The sequence below is a fragment of the Glycine soja genome, chromosome 20, assembly GCF_004193775.1.
Source record: "Glycine soja cultivar W05 chromosome 20, ASM419377v2, whole genome shotgun sequence".
Classification (NCBI taxonomy): domain Eukaryota; kingdom Viridiplantae; phylum Streptophyta; class Magnoliopsida; order Fabales; family Fabaceae; genus Glycine; species Glycine soja.
In genome coordinates, this window is record NC_041021.1 from 4,933,862 (window position 1) to 4,941,060 (window position 7,199).

The 7,199-nt window shown below is 32.3% G+C and overlaps 1 long non-coding RNA gene across 1 annotated transcript; it reads right to left on the reverse strand.

Annotated features, from left to right (window-relative positions):
• LOC114402507 lies at positions 1 to 383 on the reverse strand. The gene is made up of 2 exons (XR_003664450.1): positions 343 to 383; positions 1 to 261 (listed from the first exon to the last, which is right to left on the reverse strand). It is a non-coding gene; the product is annotated as an uncharacterized LOC114402507 (long non-coding RNA).
• Between the last annotated feature and the right edge of the window lie 6,816 nt (positions 384 to 7,199).

Below are 7,199 nucleotides of genomic sequence, written 5' to 3' on the forward strand. Positions count from 1 at the left end.
CACACAACATATATCATTTGCATTCAGTTTTCAAATAGATTTTAGCAAAAAACTAGCTATCAACAAAGGTTGTTCAATGTTAAGATGAAACAACAATTGTAAAAAATGTAATGCAAAGTACGTAAACTAATTAATTAACCTAAAGTTACATAGTTGCCTAACATCCTATGTTTGATTTCTAACTTTTAGATAATATTGTGCCCACTGTATGCGAAGTGCCTTGAATCTCTCTGCTTCCAATGGTCTAACTTCATTAAAATACTGCATGATCAAATAAAAAAATAAATTAATAATGTAATAACAATTATAAAAAAACCAAATTTGTTTGTAATAAACAATTACCGTCTCCCAATTATTCCTGAAAGATCCTAAGATTATCGTGGACATCCAGTGCATCACGTAGTAGCCACATTCAGTGATTCCTTTTTGTCTATTACACTAAATACATAATGAAATTTGGATATTAATTAAACGTTAACTACAATTAGTGTACACACACATAAAATCTATATAAGTAGAACTTTTATTTAAATCACGTACCTTAACAACAATCCACCTAGCAGCAGCCTTGGATTTCGGTTGTGGAGTATCATCAAGTCCTTTCAAAGCACTAGTGTTGAATATAAGGAACATTAAAATATTGATGTTGTTGAGTTATGCCAATGAAAATGTATTGAAAACAATACTGAGTTTTTGGGTATTATTATTACTCTAACTAGGTGAAATGGTTATCATAAATTAAGTATATCAATTGTAGGAAATTTTTTTATTAAGGAAGCATATGAACTTTGTACCACACAAATTTTACTTTTCTACACCCGAAATTACAAGGGTTTTCCTTTTTAACTCAGTTTTTCTAGTTTTTTCGTTGATATTAATCTTTCCTTAAATTGGAAAATTGCCATTTAGCTAAAAAAGAAAATCTCTATTTTCATTATGATTTGAGTTAGGATTACATTTTTTTCTCAATTTGTTCATTATCTTCAAATTTCTTGCAAAATTAATTGCGACCATTACCCTTCATGTAGATCAACCAGTGCTTCTCATACACTTCATGTTTATGATCTTATAATAGTAAACAATACACAATATATAAAAGAAGAAAAATTATAGATATATGCTAATAAACCAATAATGAGAGAGATAAAAGTAAAAAAAATATAGGTTTTATAAATAATGTAATTTGACAGATATAAAGAAATGAGAGATATTTGTTAGGTGTATAAAAAATATAGGTGTTCATGTATATCATTCATAAAAGAATATACTTATGTAAAACAGAATATCTCTAGTATTTTTTTAGTTTTTTTTTGCCAAACTATATAAATTTGCAAGTGTTTGATTTTCTATTTTTCACGTCCAACATATATGTATTGGCAAGAAAATCATAATACAATCCTAACACGTGGACAAAATCAAACAGAAGATTAAACTCATCAACTTCAAATTATCGACCAAATATTTTTCAAAATGTTTAAACCTATGATAAACGACTATTTATTCTATGTATAATCTTTTGAAAAATTAAAATGACATCATTGGCCTTAAAACGGAATATCCCTAGTATCATCACTCATAAAAGAGAATATCTTTAGTATTTTTTTTTGCCAAACTATATAAATTTATAACGTGTTCTAATTAATAATACAATTTTTTATACTACCAATATATCAAAAGTGTTAAGGCCCTTCGAAGTATTGAGTGCTCTTTTCTATAAAGTGGAGCAAATGATTCTAATAAAATTGCATGGGTTCGGTGGTAAAAAAAATCTATCAATCTAAAGAATATGATGGATTAAGAGTAAAAAATTTAGAAATATTCAGCCCCAATCTCTTGGCCAATAGAAATGGCATTGTCTTGTTGATTAAAAGTTAGCTTGGTTTGGTTTATTACCTCAGAACATAGATATGAATCCATAATAAGGTGCCTCCCAATGAAGGTGGAAAATACAAAATCTACCTCAATATAGTGACAACATTTGAACAATTTTGCAAGGAAAGTAAGAAACAGGGTGAGTAGTAAGTTTTGGCATGACATATGGCTAGGGAATGCACATCTCAAACATGTTTTTCCTAGAATTTTTCAATTTTCACATGATAAGAATGCACTAATTTTTAGATGGAAAGTGGCAAGGCAATGATTGAATCTAGACAAGGAATTGGAGGAGATGAGATATTCTTGTGGGAGCATGAGTTATTTTCATAACTTTGATACATGATATCCTCGTTTTCACCATGTAAAGATTAAATGATTTCTTAATATAGATTGGTAAAAGTTTGCAATCGTTTTCCACCAGATCTGCATACGATCACTACTTGTCTTCATATTTTGATTTCTCTAACCCTTCTCTTTAAGCTCTGTACAATAATAAACTGTGGAGGTATCTGTGCCTCTTAAGATGAAGGCTTTTTCATGGAGATTGATGTTGGATAGATAACTTTCAAAGGTGATTCTCTTCAAAAGAGAAATCTTACAAAATGCACATGAAAATTTATGCTCTTTCTATTAAAAAAAACTGTAATCATATTTTTTTCTATGCAAAGAAAATTATATGCTCTACTGTTTATTATGTAAAGAATAAAATAAAAATTATAATAAGAAAATAAGATTAATAGCACCAATATTTTCAAGTATGTTAATTTGTTTTTTCTCTCTTTTAGAAACTCAACCCCCCGCACTTAATACTATACCACGCATCAAACATACGTCATCTCATTTATCTCTCAGAACGTTCATCAAACACCAGGTATGCATCTTATTCAACATTTAAATCTCAACACAAAGGAATCAACAGTAGCCTAAGAATTCTTGCATTGTATTCATTACATCAAACACCAGGTATGCATCTTATTCATTGCATTACTATCACTAGCCAAGCAAACAACGAAACTGAGAAATTTGAAGATAACCTGTGTTTAGTGAACGATTCAAAGCAGAGAGATAATGAGGCTGCTTCTTGCCTTTCTTCTGGAAGTTTCACGCCCTTTTGGAGTTCCCTCCCCTTTCTGCGGTGAAGTCAGTCCAATGAGGCTGCTTCTTGCCTTTCTTCTAGAAGTTTCACGCCCTTTTGCCAATCAAGTCCTCTCCTTTCATGCCTTTTCTTGAAATTAAATCAATCGGGTTTCTTTACTTATTTAAAAAACTACAAAATTCATGCACTACTCAAGGTTGCATATTCAATCCTTCAATCAATTAAAATCTAGAATTTTAACCATATGAACTGTATGACACATAGAAGTGTTTGCAAACGAACCCAACAATGTAGTGAAGTTAAACTTAAACTACTTTTGCACTCTTATGTTATATGCAACTACTTAATTTGTTAAGTTTGTAATTTTTTATTCAAGGTATCATTATGTTACTGCACTGTGTCCTGGAGGGAGCAGCAAAAAATTACCAATGGGTCCTTCTAAAAGGTACTGCCTTCCTTTTAATGTCAACTTTATTTAATTTTTGGCCCTTAGTTCTGATCAACAATTTTCCATCAGCAATATTGGTGTGGGGACTATGGACTGCAAAAAGTCCATTGCTATATCCTCATGGATAGTAGAAAGTGTTATTAAGTTGTTAATTATATATGCATTTACTATATATCCTTTGTTTTACAATTTTTAGTACTGTTGTTATCTATTTGAAATTCCAAACATGTTTTAGCTGCATAAAAATAAACTTAGTTAACCTTGAACAATTGAACCACAAACTTTTCCTTTTAACATAGTAATACTAGCTATATTAAACCACAAAAATCACAAGTGACACTCTTAACTAAGAAAGAGTATGTTGAACATAGTATACTAGAGTGGGTGTTGCTACTATTTTTTTAATGGTAATACAATAGCATGTTCAGCCCAAGTAATTAACTTACAACCATTTGATAATATCATAATATTACACTTTAAGTTTCCTTTTTTTTCTTTAATCAATCTAAGGTGTCTGTCTATAAATTGTATATCAATACATGTTAAACTATATATGGCTTAATCCTTTTAATTAACACCTTTAAACAAATTTTCATAAAAACAAACATTTAAGCAAAAATTTCAGATCAAGTATATGGTAAAAAAAGTAGCAATTTCAGACACATCTCGAGTAAGGAAGGTTGAATTAATGTGAAAATTATCAATGAAAACTCACAGTTTGAATTTAGATTATCCAAACTTCTCAACTCTCTATCAGCTTGTAGCTTCTAGGACTTTAACACCTGGCTGCCAGCTGTATTTGCCCGTAGTGTGTTAATACAGGCTTTAGTTTGTGTATTTAAAGCCTTTTATCAATTATGACAAGCAGGAAGAAGTATTATTTATATACCTCTTTAACAACAATAATATATGTATAATGATAAATTTAAAGTGCTTGTTGAATCTCTAGAATAAACAGTTATGAAAAAGTTATTACTACTATTATTCATATAATTGCATGCCTTTACCTTTTTCTTTTAGACTTTTGGTAAAAAAAATTGGTAAGCTGGAATTGTACCTTCCAGACCTGTCCCTAATACTAAGCATGGTGACTATACCTATTTATGCTAGTCATATTGAGGAAATCAGGAAAAGAAAATAAAGATAAAATACATTTTACATCATCCTTCCTCGTACTTTTCTGAAACTCTAATCCACATTCTCATGCATAGCTACTTCTCCTTGCTTTGCATTCCTATCAGCTTATTAAAAATCTAGGTAGTTATAAAGCAAACTCCTTGTCTATGGTTGGGAATGGAAAGGTCATCTTTCTATCTCTAACATGCAATCACCTATGCATCTAATTTCTCTATGTGCCTAGGTTGATCAATTTTGCAACAAATATCTTTAGAATTTTGGTAGATTGTAACATTGTGAAGATTATATGTTCTAAATGAATGTCATAGGTATTTACTTGTTGCCAATGCTGGAGACTGTCGTGCTATATTGTCCCATGGTGGAGGGGCTATAGAAATGTCCAAAGATCACTGGCCATTGTGCATTAAGGAAAGAAAGAGGATTGAGTCTCTAGGTGGATACATAGATGATGGTTACCTGAACGACCAGTTAGGTGTGACTCATGCACTAGGCAACTAGAATCTCCAAGGAATGAAGGAAATTAATGGAAAGGGTGGACCATTGAGTGCGGAGCCTAAAATTAAGTTAATCACACTGACAAAAGAAGATGAATTCTTCATAATTGGGAATGATGGGATCTAGGATGTTTTTCACAGCCAAAATGCCATAGACTTTGCTCGAAGGAGTCTTTAAGAGCACAATGATGTGAAGCAGTTTTGCAAGGAGGTGATAGGGGAAGCAATAAAGAGAGGAGCAACATAAAACTTGACAGTGGTGATGATATCATTAAATAAGACTGTTTAGGTGGACTAAGACTGTTAAGACCATTACTTTTTCCCTCAAAGATTTCTTTTTTCATATTTCACAAAAGCAAAAATAATAACAAAACGACCCAATTACAAGCAAGATGCATATTTTCTTCCTGAATGCCTAAAGTACTCACAGAGAAACCTAAGTGAACAACATTCCCAACCACGTATCTCAATGGAATGCATCTTCGAGTAAGTGATGAAGAGGATGCTTAGAAGAGTTTTCAAAAGTCCAATATGCTCACAATCTGAAAAGAAGCAGCCATGTTTCTCAACGAATGCTCACAAGACTTTTCAGAAGTATAAGGAATGCTCAGAATGAGAAAAGAAGACCCCACGTACCTCAATCTCGTGACAATAGTGATGAACCCCAACTCGTAGAGCAATTATAGGTTCAGTGACGAGGAGACAACGATGATGAGGAGACGCAGAGACGATGACGACTGAGCGCAAAATGCAGTGTCATGAGGAGGAGACGACGGTGTCGCAAAATGCTGGTGAGGGAGAAAGGGTTTGCAAGACTGAGCGTGCGGGGGGAAAAGGATTTGGGGTTTTAATTTATGAATAATACAACATCATTTTTTTATTTAAAAAATGATGTTAATGTTCTGAAATTAACATTGGTTTTAGAAAAACCGATGTTAACGAATTAATGTTAACATCGGGTTTTAAAAAAATTGATGTTAACATCAACTAGTTAACATCGATTTTTTCAAAACCGATGTGAATTAACTCAATTTATTTATAAAAAATGCCACAATGTTCTTGTTAACATCGGTTTTTTAAAAATCGATGTTAACGTATTGTGTTAACGTCAGTTATTTGAAAAACTAATGTTAACCTACTGTTTTAACATTGGTTATATGAAAAACTGATGTTAAGAAAGTCATATTATTTACCATTTTGCCGCCGTGTTTTTGTTAACATCGATTTTTGATAAAACTGATGTTAAGTTAACGATGTTAAATCCACATTTTGTAGTAGTGACCTTACTATTTTGGGTTAATTCAATAGTTAGGGTTTAGTGTTATACGAGTAATTAAGGTGGTTTGTGTAATTAGGGTTATTAAAGGTTTAACGTAATAATGTAAATTGGTGATTACTTTTAAATTTTCATGCAACATAAACAAAAATAATTAAAAACCTTATCAAATAACATTAAATAGTAAACATTGTTCAGTCATATTGCATACATAATTTATATAAAAACCTAAAGAATAAAAAAAGTCTTCATGCATCTTCCATATGCTACCTTCGTCTCGAATGAACGTATACATTTCGTTGTGCAATGACACCTCTTGAGATCCTTAGGCAGTCTTCGGTGACAGTGTATGCTTCTGTCCCTTCGATCACTATCCTTAGGTTGAGCAACCTTTCGAACCTTTCATGTATGGCTTGGCAAGCCTCCTAGGACATTGACAACAATGGAAAAAGTTTAGGGTTAATGCATGTTCACATAAAAAGACTAACATTCACAATTGAAAATATATTATACCATTGCATGTCAAGGCTGGTCTACATCAACATGTGCATTTGCAGGTGCTTCGTTCATAGCCGCTGCCGCCATCGGGTGCCGAGGAACATCCGGTTCAACAAATGTGTGATCGTGCACCACAGGCTATGCCGGACTCATGAAGGGATGAGATATCATGTAGAATCACTCCATGTATTTTGTTAAGCACTGTCTAGGCACAACACATATCGGACCCACCGGTGCAATGTATTCAGAAAATTGAATCCATATATCATTGATGTCTTTTATACATAGAGAAGGAGCAGCAGAGTGTGGAGGAATGGTCACATACCTAAATTGTCATACAACCCTCTCCGGTCGGTGTATGATAATATATGGACC